This window comes from Somniosus microcephalus, chromosome 17 (assembly GCF_052327205.1).
Source record: "Somniosus microcephalus isolate GS21.2 chromosome 17, FLI_Smic_1.0, whole genome shotgun sequence".
NCBI lineage: Eukaryota > Metazoa > Chordata > Chondrichthyes > Squaliformes > Somniosidae > Somniosus > Somniosus microcephalus.
Window position 1 is genome coordinate 15058753 of NC_141003.1, and position 17068 is coordinate 15075820.

The 17068-nt window shown below is 43.6% G+C and overlaps 1 protein-coding gene and 1 pseudogene across 2 annotated transcripts in view; one reads left to right on the forward strand and one right to left on the reverse strand.

Annotated features, from left to right (window-relative positions):
- The window catches only part of LOC147105519 (tyrosine-protein phosphatase non-receptor type substrate 1-like), a 191153-nt gene that overhangs the window by 76309 nt on the left and 97776 nt on the right, over positions 1–17068 (reverse strand). The gene's annotated exons all lie outside the window — the stretch shown is intronic.
- Positions 1435–12453, forward strand: LOC147105521 (uncharacterized; annotated as a pseudogene). Its single transcript, XR_015081505.1, has 6 exons — positions 1435–1561; positions 7183–7493; positions 8630–8740; positions 10412–10455; positions 11709–11810; positions 12007–12453. The product of XR_015081505.1 is annotated as an uncharacterized LOC147105521 (transcript).

The window sequence follows — 17068 nt, forward strand, 5'->3', positions numbered from 1 at the left end:
AAAGATTGCATGGATGAACTACAGAATTTGTTCATCCCATTTTGGCATAAAAATAAAAGAAAAGTGCTTTTACCAGCACCTCTCTAATGGGATCATCAAATCCCTATTCCCTAAATGTTCAACATGGTTACTATAATGTAAAAATAAACCCCACCGTTATGAATGACTGTTAAGATTCAGGTCACTGTGTTCGGAATAACATCAGGTCTCCCGAGAAATAACACGTCACAATGAATACGATCTCCCCAGCATCCCGTGGAATGCATAGCGATGTGTGGAATTATAGTAGAACATTCTCCATACAGGCAACTGCTGGCTTAATCAGCTATTTCTTACCTTTATAATAGCAAAATACTGCGGATGCTGGAAATCTGAAATAACAACAGAAAATGCTGGAAATACTCAGCAGGCCAAGCAACATCAGAACTGATGAAGGGTCCCAGACCTGAAACGTTAACTCTGTATCTCTCTCCACGGATGCTGCCTGGCCTGCTGAGTATTTCCAGCATTTTCATTTCTTACCTTTAGCCTTCCTCAAAATAGTGCTACTGTTAATTAAGAAATAATTATAAACAATCTATAAATGTTCCCAGTTTGTTCAGATTTTACATTTCTAGTATATTGTGTGATGTTAATAGTAGCGTACAACCGAAGGGAACTGCAACAATATTTGCCTCAGGAGATTCACTACAAGGAATGTGCACATTCCACATCTTAATCTAAGAGAAACCAATACTGGCTCAGCGATTGATGGTAAATTCTCCATTTGAAATGCGGGCAATATTTTATTCTAATTCTTTGTTGACCGTGATGGCTGCCGAAGAGCAGAACCGTCATCAAATGTCACTTCAAAAACGAAAGCTATTTTGTGAACCAACAGTAACAGGATGTCAAACGTCACTGTGGCGCATTTCAGATTAAACAATCAGTAAGCCCTTCTTTCAGTGATAAACACACGGTCGGTGCAGTCACTGATCAGTTGAATCTTTCGCTCGAAATGTTGTCGAGTGTGATGTTTCCTTCCCTGTTCCTGTCTCTCCCGGGGATCATTTACACAGGTACCTGATTATTCTCTATCCCAACCGTCGCAATAAAAAATCTAAAGCAGATACCACACCAAATGAATGAAATATAGTTAGTCCGTCTGTATTCTTCTTTCTCTTTTTCATTTCCATGTAGGAATGGATTTTAAAGTATCTGGTTCCGCATAGAATACAATTAACCAAACTTTGAATATATTTTCAAACAGCTGCTACGATCAGCTTGTCTCAAACTCCCGAACAAGCAATTAAATAAAGGGAGACAAACATCACCTTCCACTGCGTAATCCCCCTTTCTCGTGACAATTCAGGGGTAGAAATGCGTTGGTGGAAACAGGGTGAAAACGAATAACTGCAAACAGGAGCCGATAACAGAAAACGATTTGTTCTGTAAAATAAAGGAGGCGGTTTCTTTCCGTTTCTGAACCTAACTTTCCAGGACTCTGGAATGTATCACTGCGCAGTGATCCGTCGGGGAAGAATTATTGGAAATGTAACAGGATCACATCTAACTGTGTGCGGTAAGTGGCCGGAGTGAGCGGGAACGTCCAAATGTATTAAATGTAACAAGGATGATGTTTTGTCATTGCTTTATTGCACCGTCTTTGATGTACAACAATTATATTAAGACATTTACACTGAAACTCTGCACACAACTGCTAATTATACGGCGCAATGCGACGTTTCATTTGCTGAGTTGTTTAAAATACTGTAGCAACGGAGGTTCCTATCAAAAAGACTGAGTTCGACTCAGGTAATTATATTAATGAACTTTAATGAAATCAAACGAGTTTAAACTGGAAACTGCTAGGATACATCAGTAACAGGTCTATTCTCCCTGGGCAGGAGGGACTGATTCCCTGATCAGGAGAGTGACGTCATGACGTCATCACGTTCTTCCCACCATTGGGGCATCACGTGACTAACGGCATGACGTCATCAGGTGCTGTAAAGGTAAGTGGGCATTGTACAGTCAAACAGTGTAATTAAAGGTACAGGCACAGACAGTAACTACATTGCTGTTAAAGGAATTATGCACAACCGCTCTGAGTCCTTTGGTGGCTCCGCCACATGCGCCCCCCCAGAATTGTCTTTAACAGAAAAGGTGAGGCGAGGAGGAGGCCTGATGAGCCTGTCCGATCGACTTTGATACCGTGGTAGAGGAAGTTGATGACCGGTGGATGCATTGGCAGTCGGTGGCGGCTGAGCAGGCGTGGCGAGCGCAGTCGGGTTGTCATGCGGCTTTGGTTGATCAGGTGCAGCGGCAACAAGCAGTCGGCTACGTTTGGGTGGTTGAGCGACTACGACAGGGTGGTCCAGGTCCAGGTGAGCCGGCTTCAAGCGGCCCACCGAGATGTGATCCGGTTTCCCTCCGACGTCGAACAAAAAGGATTTGTCACCCGGTTCGATGATGCGGAAAGGACCAGTTTTGGAGGCTTGAGTGGATCCCGGTGAGCGTTGTGTTGGATGAAGATATACTCCGCATTCTTCAGTCCCAGTGGCACGTAGGAGGCCTGCAAACCATGATTGGACGTAGTTATCGGGGCAAAGCATCTGGCCGCTTCTTGCTGGCGAATGAGTTGCTGGGAGGCAGACCATGGCTCTGTGGGAGAAGGGAGGAAATCTCCTGGTACACGGAGCAGTTGGCCATAGACAAGTTCAGCCGAAGACGATTGTAGATCATCTTTGGGCGCCGTACAGAGACCCAAGAGGACCCATGGGAGTCTGTCCACCCATCCTGCGACTTGAAGACTGGCCCAAAGAGAGGCTTTAAGTGACCTGTGGAATCGCTCACAAAGGTCGTTTGCCTGCGGATGATAGGCGGTGGTGCGATGAAGTTTGGTACTGAGCCCCTGAGCCACAGCATTCCAAAGATCCGAGGAAAATTGTGGCCTGCGGTCAGAGGAGATGTCCGCCGGTACCCCGAAATGGGCGACCCAACAGGAGATGAAAGCTCTAGCAACGTCTGCCGACGTGGTGGAAACCAAAGGAATTGCCTCTGGCCACCTAGTGGTGCGGTCCACTATTGTAAGGAGATGAGTATAACCCTGAGAAGGCAGAAGCGGCCCCACGAGGTCCACATGCACGTGGTTGAAACAACGCTCTGGAACAGTGAACGCAGCCACTGGAGCCTTGACATGGCGCTGGACTTTGGCCTTCTGGCATACGATGCAGGTATTAGCCCAGTCACGGACATCGATGTGCATACCTTTCCAGATTAACTTGGCTGACATAAGCCATTGCAAAGCCTTCATCCCTGGGTGCGACAACCCGTGTATGGCATCAAAAAACTCCGGCGCCATGCGACTGGCACTATGGGATGAGGAACTCCCATGGAAATGTCACAAAGGAGCATGGCACCTGTGGCCTGGAAGACAATGTCAGCCGCTTGGAAGCTAGAGGGAATGGTTCGATATGATTGGACCTCCGAATCCGAAACCTGATCTGCCGCCTTGAGGGCATAGTGGATTCCCAGGTGCACCACATGGACCATCACACAGGAGAATCAATCTGCCACCAGGTTGTCCTTACCAGACACATATTGAATGTCCGTGGTAAATTCGGAAATGAACGTCAAGTGAAGTTGTTGATGAGCGGACCACGGTTCGCTGGTCCTGCCCATGGTGAACGTAAGGGGTTTGTGGTGGACAAAAGCCATGAAGGGGTGCCCCTCCAATAAAAACCGGAAATGGTGAATGGCGAGGAAAAGGGCCAGTAGTTCCCTATTGAAGGTGCTGTACTTTTTTTCATTTGTTCGCAATTGATGGCTGAAAAATGCCAGTGGTTGCCACATGCTGTTGACCCACTGTTCTTGCACCGCACCGATGGCATAGTCTGATGCGTCGGTGGTAAGGGCGATAGCAGCACCTGGAAGTGGGTGCGCCAGCATGGTTGCGTTGGCCAAAGCGTTCTTGGTGTCGCCGAATGCCTGGATCATTTCAGCTGTCCAGCTGATTGGGTCTTTACCGGACTTGCCCTTGAGGGCCCCGAACAAGGGTTGCATGAGTTGAGCCACCTTGGGGATGAAACCGTGGCAGATGATGACCATCCCCAGGAACTCCTGCAAGGCCTTGACTGTCGATGGCCACGGGAAAGAAATAACTGCCTCACCCTTCATCGCCAAAGGGACGGCGCCGTCCGATGTTATGCGATGTCCCAGGAAGTCGATTTGTTGCAGGCCGAACTGGTATTTGGCCGGGTTGATGATTAAACTATGTTGGCTGAGGCGCGCAAAGAGGGAACGCAAATGGCAGATGTGCTCCTCCTTGCTGGCACTGGTGATGAGTATGTCGTCAAGGTAGACGAAAAGGAAACACAGGTCTCGAAGAATGGAGTCCATTAAACACTGGAACGCCTGTGCTGCGTTCTTTAAGCCAAACGGCATCCGCAGGAACTCAAAGAGGCCAAAAGGGATGATGACTGCAGTTTTCCGGACGTCTTGTGGGTGCACTGGATCCTGGTGATATCAGCGGACGAGGTCGACTTTAGAGAAGATAGTATTTCCCGCCAAGTGGGCTGAGAAGTCCTGGATATGCGGGATCGGGTACCGATCCAGAGTGGTGGCGTCGTTGAGGCATCGATAGTCACTGCATGGCTGCTAGCCACCGCCTGGTTTCAGCACAATGTGGAGAGTCGAAGACCAGGGACTGCTCGATTGCCTAATGATGCCAAGCCGCTCCATTGTGGAAAAACTCCGCCTTCACAGCTGCAAGCATGCCGGGTTCGAGCCTTCTAGCCCGCACATAAACCGGGGAGCCAGTAGTGGTGAGGTGATGTTCAGCACCATGTTTAATCGCTGAAGAAGAGAAGGTGGGCCTTGTCAGCTCCGGAAACTCCCCGAGGAGCCGCGTGAAGTCATTCGGAGGAGGGAAAGCACAGGCAATGGAACGCGCCACGGAAGTACCATGGAAGCATGGGATCGAGTGGAAATTGGCCACATTGATCAGCCGGCGGTGTCGGACATCGACTAGCAGGCTGTTGGCACACAGAAAATCTGCCCCTAGGATAGGCTGTGAGGCTGTAGCCGTGACGAAATCCCAAAAGAAGCCCTGACCGCTGAAACAGACTTCGACCCGTCGCTTTCAGAATGTTCGAATAGCTGCGACATTAGCCAATACGAGGGAAAAACCGAAGTTCCCAGTCTGCGTGCCGAGCTTTGGTGCAGGTAGAATGCTACACTGCGCCCCGGTGTCACAAAGGAAATGGCAGCCCGAGTGGGAATCAGTATATAGAGGAGTTTCCTCGTAGAACCGACAGCCATCGCCACCATGGAACGCCTGCTAGACTTGGTCATCTGTCGCCAGGGATGCTGCCTGTGCCTTCTTCTTTTTTTTTTGGCAAAAACTTCAGGGGGAGTGGCAGCATCGTGCTTTAGCGCTGAAACAGGTGTGGTAGGAGCACCAGCCCGCTGTAGGAGAAACCGGGACCACATCTGTGGGGGGTGGGTGCCTCATGGCCGCACAGCACTGCTGGGTAACCGTGAAAATCTTATTGGCTGTGGCCGCAAGCTTGGCACAGTCAGTAATGTGGGAGCTGGCCAGGGCAGCCTGAACCTGTTCAGGCAGTTGATAGAGGAAAAGCTCCCGGAAGATGAAACATTCCGGTTCAGCACCCAAGAGCGTGAGCATTTGGCTCATGAGCTCAGACGGTTTGGAGTCCCCGAGGCCGGGCAGCGTGATGAGCCGACGAGCTCGCTCTGACTTTGATAACCCGGAAACCTGAAGCAACCGCGCCTTAATTGCATCATACTTGCTGTCAGTAGGAGGACTACCAATGAGGCAGTTGCACTGTCGAGGGCAGAGACCACGTAATAATAACAGGTCTGATCCGCATTGATGTTCCGAATGGTGAACTGGGCTTCAGCCTGGATGAACCAGCCGCCTGGTTGTTGCTCCCAGAACTGTGGCAGTTTCAGCGTGACGGCGTTCGTGTCCATGTCGAATCTTGCACGAAAATCGTTCGTAGAAGTCGGGGTCACCAATGTAGGAACGGAGGTTCCTATCAACAAGACTGAGTTCGACTCAGGTAATTAAATTAATGAACTTTAATGAAATCAAACGAGTTTAAACTGGAAACTGCTAGGACACATCAATAACAGGTCTATTCTCCCTGAGGGCTCCACCAGGACTGATCCACTGATCAGGAGAGGGCCGTCATGATGACATCGCGTTCTTCCCGCCATTGGGGCATCACGTGACTAACGGCATGACGTCATCACGTGCTGTAAAGGTAACTGGACATTGTACAGTCAAACAGTGTAATTAAAGGTACAGGCACAGACAGTAGCTACATTGCTGTTAAAGGAATTATGTACAACCGCTCTGAGTCCTTTGGTGGCTCCAGCACAATACCATCAATATCAACCAGAGTAATTAACATGTTACTGAGTCAATATACTGCGGATGTTGGAAATCTGAAATATAAACAGAAAATGTTGGAAATACTCAGCACTTCAGGCAGCAGCTGTGGAGAAAGCAGCAGAGTCAACGTTTCAGGTCGATGACCTGTCGCAAGTAACATGTTACTCGATTCATCTCAAAATGTATTTTTCCATCAGGCTTCTGATGATGGAAATTGCGGAACAAATTCCAAATATATTGATAACTAACTGAAAATCTTTTCAGTTAATGCACCGTCCCCGGTATACACACGATTCTTGATCCATTTTAGCTACTCTGTTTGTCCCTGTCGCTGTAAGTGAGGTTTAACACTCTCTCTTATGAAATTAATGCTCACACACTGACAGGCTGATTCCGGTGACGGACATCAGATCAGTTTAAATTATCTGTTAATCAGTGGGTTCACTCAACAAACTGGACCACGAGCCGTAATGTTGCGCCTCATTCGCCTCCAATAAATAAAAAAATCCCCAGAGATTGTGTTGTTGAAGCCTTTTGACGTTGAAGGGAAAGTAAATTCGCTCAGCGTTCTGGTGCTCCAGCTGTGTGAGCTGTCCGATATCCACTTCGGCTCTGTTTTATTATCGGTAATGGACAGATTATTTATTTCTCTCTTGGGGTGGCAGACAGACAGACCTAGAGTTATTAACAAACAGAGAGCGACTGAGGATACCATTCTTAACCCATATCTTATGTGCATTATCTCCCCAGTAACCTGATTTTCTCCATTCTCTGTTCCGCAGCTACCCCAACTCAATTGAAGATTGACTCCAGCACACCCGAGAGCAATTCAGCTGCGTCTCTGATTCGTGTTTGTGAAACGGCTGAGTTTTACCCGGGCGAATAAACCCTCGTTTGATGTAAAACTCGCATTCAATCCGCAACTGTGATAAATATCACTAAACGGCAGAACACTGGGGGACTGCATGACGTTTCCAGCTCTTTGGAAGAGACGCAGCCTGTGCCGAACGGGGCTGCTTAGGTCTGTTTGGTATCTCATACCTCCCTCGGACACCCGCCATTGCCATCCACACAGTTGCTAATTTCGACCCAGGTACGAGGCCAACAGGCGAAGAAGTAAGATCAGCTACTATTATATTCTGAAAGGCTATTTCATAGAGTTTGTTCATATTGATAACCATAAAGATAGGTAGAACAAAGCTCCCGGGAAATATCAAAGCAAAGAGAAAATCAATGTTTCAATGTAAAATACTATTGACTCGAAGCTATTGTAAAACCGGAAGTAATATTATCGCCGTCCAGCCAGAAACTCGGCCGCTTGCAAATTGTAAAAACAAATGAGCAGGTGGTGTAGCTCTTCCATCCAATTATTTTACATCTCTTGCTTATTATTAAACATTCAAATTTTTGCTTTTGTTTAATTGATTTTATTCTTTCCCATTTTCTGGTTTCCTTCCATGAGTTGCAGGACTAGAAACGGCAGTTCTTTTGTCTGGCCTCGCGTGTCTCCCAGTGCGGCTCCTGATTCCGGCCCCTGTTGGGCGATTCACTCTGAATTGGTCAGAAATTAGCCTTGTGGACTGGCCGTAACGCAACCGCTCCATGATACAGAGGTTTGGAGCGGGAACCCGTTTCATACATTTCATTCAGACTGTGACACAGATCTGTTTGCACTAAAATTAGTTGCAAGACGTCGGTTTATTAACAACTATTTTTCTGTAATTAACAAATAACCGTGTGCGGGTTTCCTTTCCCAGTCAGTGACAGTTTTATTTCAGTAAATACACTGCAGAGAATTGAATTTGCATTTAAACCCAATTGATACAATCCGCCTTTTCCTTCGGCAATAACTGAATTGCCGCGATTTCATCAAACAATAGTTTAAGAGCAAAAGAGAAGTCAAGTACAAGAACAAGCCTTTCTGCCCATCGAAAAATATTCATCTGGAATTCTAACTCTCCCAAACTCTAACTCTCCGAACATCCTAAACTAATACCCTCCCTCGCAGATTATTCCGGCCGTGTATCACCCTTTAGTGAGTCGTTCCTTTTGATATCAAATCTAAGAAGATAAAGTAAGGTTATTTTTAAAACGACCACCTTCTCGTGCTATACTGCATAGTTACTGTAAATATGAGCAGCAGTTTAGCCAACAAATTATCCCGATGTCTCTTTTCAGGTAACGAAAGTCACAAATTAGAAATCAATATCTATCCTTTTAATCTTGCAGAATCTGATGGTAAATGTCGTTACATCTGGGGTTTTGGATGTGCGCTGGGTGGATTGGCGTTTCTGGTGCTCATGATCATCATTGGGACGAGATGCAGTTTGAAGAATAAAGGTAAGTATTAAGTTCATAGTTCGATTTAATACAAATATTTAGAGGGATAGAGAGAGCGTCATGGGCGGCACAGCAAGAGAACAGCGCGAGTATTACTTAAAGGTTCAGGTTATGATATCTGATGCCACTGGAACAGAAATCGCTTGTTGCAAATTGCACTGAATTCAGCATCTTATAATGAAAGAATTATAACAGAATGAGACTATAAAGTATCTGATCGTCTAACAACGGAAAATTCCATTTTGTGGCAGATGATAAGTGCAATTTGATCGATTGTTTCATCACTTTGGGGGCCTGTGACTAGTTTGGGTAAAGTGGGTCAGTGTCCAGTTGCGAGTCGATGTACACGACTGTAGATGGTACATTGATTCGGTTTTCCAACACAGCTCGGAAAATGTAATATCACAAAATATCTGCTGATGAGGAAGGTCATTTGGTCCATCCCGGCAGATGGACTGTTACCCCAGTGTAGAATCCATCTGTTTGTTAAGGATTCTCAGGTCGTTTGCCTCATTTTCTGTATGTAGAGCTTTGTTCCTCATTTTGATCTCTCTGTAAGGAAGAATTTCCTGACATCATGCCTAAAATTCTCATTTGCTAGTTTTTTTTACCAGTGTCCCCGAGTTCAGGCCTCGCAGTTAAATATCTGACAGTATACGGGTACGGTAGTGTAGTGCTTATGTTACTGAACTGGTAATCCAAAGGTCTGGATTTGTAATCGCGAGAAGGTGGGTAAACCCATCCAAGGCATTTTGAGAATTTGGATTCAGTTTTAAAAATTTGGAAATAAAAAGCTGGTATCAGTAAAAGACAAGTGACTATAAGGCTGTCGGGTTGTCATAAAATGCTAAGCAATTCATTAATGTCCTTTAGAAACGGAAACTTGCCGTTTTTACCCGGTCTGGCCTTTTTGTCACATCAGTTCCACACGAATATGGTTAACACTTAACTGCCCTCGGAAGTGGTCTAGTGAACCGTTCGGTTGTCCGTAATTAAGAGCACCTAAAGATGGGCAATAAAAGCTGCCCTTGACAGCGACACCCACGTCCTGAGAATCAATGCAATAAAACTTTGGATTAACTTTTTCTATATGCTTAGCTTTCTTATATGTTTTCATAAGATCATGTCTGAGATGCCTCCTTTCCAGCCTAAAAGGTCACGTTTATTCAGAGTTTCCTCATGACCCTGGGAAACCAGCCTGGTGGGTCTTCTCTGCACTGGCACTAGCTCTTGACCATTAGTGACCAAATTCGTTCACATTATTCAATCGTCCATGTGACTAGAGCACTATATAATTTGATCGTTCCCCCCTCTGGCTTTCATTCTACTGTTTTGACTATGTTGTTCATCAGCCTATTGGCTTTGTCCATTGCCCCTATGCATTGGATGGACATGTTTAGCGTCCAGTCTACTAAACCCCTAGGTCTCTTTCAGTTCCACGTTTAGCTATTTTAATACAATCCATGAAGTACATGTGTAGTTTATTTTTTCTTCCTTGCTGTAGCGCCCTCCTCTTCTCTGCATTGAATTTCATCTGCCATTGCTGTCAACCTATATATCTGAAGTCATGTTAAGCCTAACATTGATTGTAAAATACTTTTGAAGGTGCAAACATGGAAAATTAATAAACATTTTAATCATTGAATGTAAATAAATTCCTTTAATTTCCAGGTAAACAGGAAAGTGTAACAATACTAGAACTTCATGAAGAGCTGGTAGGTTCATATAATTTATCCAGGAATAGGGTTCCAATGTAAATAAATATTCTTATAATGCGGATATTTTATCAGAACCTATATCGCAAAACTATTTGTCCCTCTTTGATGGATCATTGAAATCGTGTTTTCATACTTGTTGCGATGAAGGTGTAAGTGTTCAAAGAGAAAAAATGAAATTGCTAGCTTCATTCAACATATAACTAGGTAATGATTATGTGTACATCCATCTACCTGTTGCTTCTGGAATCTGATATGATGCTGAAACTACCTCTTATTTAAACATATCTGTAACACTTTATTTTAATGAAAATCGACAGGTTGAAATGTAAGTTTCAATGGATACTCCATTTACTGGACTTAATATTCGCACACTTTAAATATATTGGCCCAGAAATTCGGGTCTCCACGGGTGAGTAGGCCAAATGGAAGTGCCGGTTTTCTGCATGCACTATGCATGCGCGGGAAACTGGCTCTTCCGTTTCTCTGAAAGAAGGGGTTCCGAGGTCGAATGCACGCGTAGGAGAGGCTGTGCGTGCGCTTTGAACTTACGTTTTTTTTGCAGGTTTTCCTGGGATCGTAAGCCTGCAGGATTTAGAAATGTAAAAAGCAGGCGTAAGGCCTGCTTTTTACAAGGTAAGTGGTCAATTAATTAAAATTAAAACATTTTTTCCACAGGTTTATTATTTTTAAATACTTTAAAGCAAGGTAAGTTTATTTTTAGCCCCGTTAGAATATAAAATTATATTTTTCAAAAATTTAAATTATTGTTTAAAATAGGTATTTAATGAAATTTATAGTTTATTTAAAAAGTGTGATTTTTAAAAACATTATTTGAAGGTTTACAGCTGTTTTGGGGCCGTAGTATTTATAAGTCTTGACAGGTCTTCCTGTCAGACTTGTGAGTGTGCTTTTCCCTCCTCCGATTGGCTGCCCATGGCCCACGTGATCCCAGGGGATGCATCGAACCAACTGCGCCCCTGGGACACGCAAGCACTGCGCACCGGCAGCTGGGCCAAGCCTCGGATCGGAATTGCACGGGAGCCCACAGCGCAACGGCCGGCGCGCAAGGTAAGAGCAGGTCGGGGGCTTGTACCCGCGGAAAGCCCCTGACCCGAATTTCTGGGCCAAATTCTGCATTTTGTTTGTAGCCCAGGTCATTATGTTTATTATCTGTTCAGCAGTCTGTAAATTGGTGAAGGCAATATAACAAAAATCCACGTAACAAAACATTTTCTTTCTGGCCCATGCAGGGAGCCAAGGACGAGATCATGGCTTATGCTGCAGTAGATTTCAGCAAAGCTAAGAGAAGTCCAAGATGTAAACCTGAAGAGGAGAGCTCAGCGTATGCTCAGGTGAGGCTGAGAAGCAGATAGATCACCCGTGGAGCACCAAAATTACTGTAATAGCGAAGTATTTGGGGTTGTTCCGACTTTGACCTTGTGTTGTATCTAAAGCTTTTTGTGTGTTATTCTGACGGCTGCCTTGAGCAGCAAACCACAAACTGGTAAAGCGACCAATCAACCATATTTCTAAACATTGGCTTTTCAGATAAAACAAGAGACAGCCCGGACAAGGTGACGTACGCGATTCGAGAATTGTGTGGCCCCGAGAAAGCGGGAAAATCTAAAAATAATAAAATAAGCGCTGAATATGCAGAGATACAGACGAAACCCCCAAGATACAATCTTGGACACATTATTCAGTTTATTGTTGTATATTGATTCATCCCGCAGCCATATCAACTCACTGATTTTAATGGAAAATAAAATCTGGCAGTTTCTATAAAGGGCCGAATATCCGATGGGGAAGTTTACCGCCCAAGCAGTGAAAGTGTTAAATATCTCCATGTGCAGGTATATCCGTGTTCTCCAATCCCCAAGATGTAATACATTCTATAATCATAGTATATAATACATCTGTGTTAATTGTTTCATTATTTGGAGATGATTTGTCAGAAATATAGATGTTTGTAATAAAAATAATTTTCAAGTTAAATCTGTATTATTTAATATATGACGATCCTATACTATTTTTATTAGAATGATAGGCTAACTGACATGCTGTAACTATTTATCAACATGTATACAAATGTGTGTCTTACATGTCCCAGTTAAAAATCAACGACAACATATATGATAATTATTTCTGGGAACAAAAGGGCAAAAAAAAATTGCTGACTTCAGGGGTTGTGTCACTGTATTCGGCTTCTATTCCAGGCGATGCTCTTGGAGTGGAGGACAGGAAGTTTCAATCCATGGCCTCGTCCATAAACTCTCTGAACTCAACTTGTGATTTTCGGTACAAGAGACACACTTGCCTGAACTCTGTGATGGCTACCAATTTCTTCCGTTGTAGAAAAGATTGAATGAACCATGATCTAGGTACTTAAAATGTTGCGAGGCATCGTCAAAGGAGTTATAAGCAGGCTGTTTGATTTAGACCCTTAACATGCAATAGAGTTTCGACTTTAACAAGCCTAAATGAAGAAGGGAATTGAACTTCAAACACTCACCCCTTTTAGAGTGGTTCCCGCATCAGGAAAGGGATAACTCGTGGTTTAAAATGTAAAACTGAGATCTATTTGGGACGTAGATCAACTAAATTAGAGGATTAGAACATTGTGCAACTGATACTAGAAGAACAGTAGCCCAGCAGTTCCAGTGACAAAGTGTTTGACTCCGAATCTAAAGACCATACAAGAAGAAGTGAATTAGTTGCCTCTTGCTTCGTGCAAGTATCATGGTTGGTTGACTGTGTGCATTATCAAGCAGGAGCATAGAAGCAGTACCAAGTATTTTAGAATCCTAGAAGGTTAGAGAATAGGAACCGGTTATTCGGCTCAGAGCCTGCAACGTTGTTTTTCTCCGCTTGAACCATATAGTTAATTCGAAACTCCTCATCGCTCTTCACAATCTTAAGTTTTCCACTTTTTCACGCAACTTTTTCCCAATGAAAAAGATGACCTGCTTCAACAACGGAATGCGGCAGACAACTCCAAATCCGCACATTCCACTATGGTCTATGTAAAGAGTATTTTGCATCTCCATTTTGCGATTATGTGAACTTGGCGCCCACTTGTTACCACCGGTCAGTGGTAATAATTCAAGAATCCTTCACGAATTTGAAAACCACTACATGCGCACCCCTTAATCTTCTCAGTTGCGTTGATGAAATCCGTAGCTTCTCCAGTCTCTCCATAACATTAACCCCACATTCCTGGTAACATAGTAGATAATCTATGCTACACGCATTCCATGTATTTTCTATCCTTCTTGTAATAGGGTGATCATACCAAATCACATCAATTACAGTCTAACTAAAGTCAAGTACAACATTTCCTCTATGTTTTTCTATTTTATGCCGATAGACAGAAACTCAAAGGACTCTGTCCAGCCATTTATTGTATCACCATTAACGACTTGTGTATCTGCACGCCAAGTTTACTGCTCCTCTGCACCATTTCAAATCCAACTATTCAAGGAGTGTTTTGTTTCTCCGCTTTTTTCTCCAAAATGTATTACTATAACTTTCTCTGCTTTCTACATCTGTTGTTGAATTGCCCATCCAGCGATGACTATCTGTGTTCCCCTGCAGCATTTCTCAACCTCGATCCTAATTCTCCATCCTTCTTTTCCCATTAGGTGTCATCCTGAACTTTGGAAATGAATCCCTCAATTCCCACAGACAGATAATTTATGTGTGTAGTAAATAAAAGCAGCACCAAACTCAGGCACCTGTGAAAAAGCATTCGATAAGGTGCCACACAAGAGCTTGTTACACAACATTAGGGCTCATGGGTTTGGGGTAATAAATTAACATGGATTAAGGATTGGTTAACGGACAGAAAACAGAGAGTGGTAATAAATGGGTCATTTTCGGGTTGGCAGGCTGTAACTAGTGGGGCACCTTGAGGCTTGGGCCTCAACTATTTACAACCTATATCAACGACTTAGATGAAGGGACCGTGTGTAATGCATCCAAGTTTGCTGACGATGCAAAGCTAGATGGGAAAGTATACTGAGTAGGATGCAAAGAGGCTGCAAAGGGATATAGAAAGGTTAATTGGGTGGGCAATAACATGGTCGGTGGACTATAATGTGGAGACGTGTGAAGTTATCTATTTTGGAAGAAAAAATCGAAAAGCAGAATATTTTTTAAATGGTGAGAGACTAGGAAATGTTGGTATGCAGAGAGACCTGGGTGTTCTTGTACACGAATCACAGAAAGTTAACAAGCAGATATAACGTGCAATTAGGGTGGCAAATGGTATGCTAGCCTTTATTACAAATGGACTGGAGTATCATGGTAAATAAGTCTTACTACTTTTATATAGGGCCTTAATGAGACCACACCACTGTGTACAGTTGTGGTCTCTGTACCTATGGTAGGATGTAGTTACCTTAGAGGGAGCGCAACGAAGGTTCACTCTTTGATTCCTGGGTTGAGGGGACTGTCCTATGATGACAGATTAAGCAGACTAGGCCTCTATTCCCTAGAGTTTAGAAGAATCAGAGGTGATCTCACTGAAACATATACAATTATTAAAGGGCTTGACAGGGTAGATGCTCGGAAGATGTTTTCCCTGGTTGGAGATTCTATAACTAGGGGTCACAGTCTCAGGCTAATTCGTCGGTCATTTAGGACTGACAGAAGGAAACATTTCTTCAATCACAGAGTTGGAAATCTTTGGAATTCTCTACCCAAACGGGCTGTGGATGCTCAGTCGTTGAGTACATTCAAAGCAGAGATCAATAGATTTTTGGATACTAAGGGAACCAAGGGATTTGGAGATTGTGCAGGAAAGTGGAATTCAGATATAAGATCAGCCATGATCTTATTGAACGACGGAGCAGGCTAGAATAACCGAATGGCCTACTCCTGACCTAGAAAACTATCTTGAATGTAGGGAGTTCTGGAAGATCAAAACCAAAGCATCCACTATCTCTGTAGCCACCTCTTCTATAATCCTAGGATGTTTGCTATATTAACAGGTGTTGCTAAGTATTGCCAACGTCGCATGCGTTTCTAAAGCTAATTAAAGAACATGGGTCATTCGCTCAACTCCACTGCAGCAGTTCAAGTTGTAAATTTAGCTGCTAATAAGCCACACTCTGAAAACCTACCGAGTGTTGCATAGCAACAGTTATTACACCTCATAGTTCGTTTTAATTGCAGGAACAGACAACGCTCACATTAAACGGAGATTCTATTTGATATTTTGCTTTGTAACCTTTCCTAACCCCACTATCAACTGGAATCCGTAATCGCGTCACCTTAAGGCGATTGAATCGTTTCTTTTATCCTCATTTTTCTTTATTATGCTAAGCATAGACGTGTATTCCTCTATAGATTTTCGAGCGTTTCCATATTCATCTGCACACAAGTTTCAGTACAGTAATATTGTCTATACCCCTGACATTTAACTTAACTTAATGTACTGCAATACTATAATATTGATCACATGGGCTTCCAATATGTACGATGTGGACAACTGTCTAAAATGTCAAAAGCATTTAGTTAAAGTGATACATATTTTATTCAATCGCCTTTTAATTGTGACAATTTTAAGAGGAGTGCTGCTAATTAAAATTGTCAGGGTGCAATACACCTTAGGACTGCAGGTTGTACGCGCCCATAGACGCATTTCGTAAATAATTTATTGTGGGAAATCTTGCCGCTCAACTCCATCTGCACCAAGAGCAGAACACAGGGTAGTGGGTAGTTATGATGTCACAGTAGGAGAACTTTCATGTAAAATTTGCGCTCAGAGGCTGCCTTCAAGTAGCAGTTTGACAGTGCACATTGTCTGAAGACAGTAGTCAGTGTATAGGTAATCCCTTTATTACACTGAAGGCATAATGGATAGGTTAAAATTATGCACATTCTCTTTAAGAACACGCTGACATTGATTACATTCAAGATGATAGAAATGTTAAAGAATACAATTAGAAACAAGTACACAGACCAACACGCACATGTGAGTACATAAGTGCTCACGTGCGCATACACACACGCTAACTTGAAGTCTCTGTGCATTCCCAGTGAAAAAGTATCCAACCCAAATTATTAACATTGGTATATAATAAAAATGAAAGTGAATATATCAATGAGAAAGGCAATCGTCTTGACAGACTCAATAGGGGTAAAATTCATTTTTTCGCTGTCTCTATCTTAATTAAGAATATAAGAAATAGGAGTAGGAGTAGGGCATTTGAGCCTACTCCGCCATTCAATAAGATCATGGCTGATCTTCTACCACATCTCCACTTCCTGCACTATCCCTATATCCCTTGATTCCCTTAATATTCAAAAATCTATCGATCTCTGTCTTGAATATACTCAAAGACTGAGCCTCCACAGCCCTATGGGGTAGTGAATTCCAAAGATACACCACCCTCTAAGTGAAGAACTTTATCCTCATATCAGTCCTAAATGACCGACCCCTTATTCTGAGACTGGGAACACTGATTCTCGACTCCCCAGTCAGGGGAAACATCCTCCCTGCATCTACCCTTTCAAGCCCTGAAATAATTTTGCGTGTTTCAATTGGATCACTTCTCATTCTTCTAAACTCTAGAGAATATAGGCCAAATCTACACAATCTCTCCTC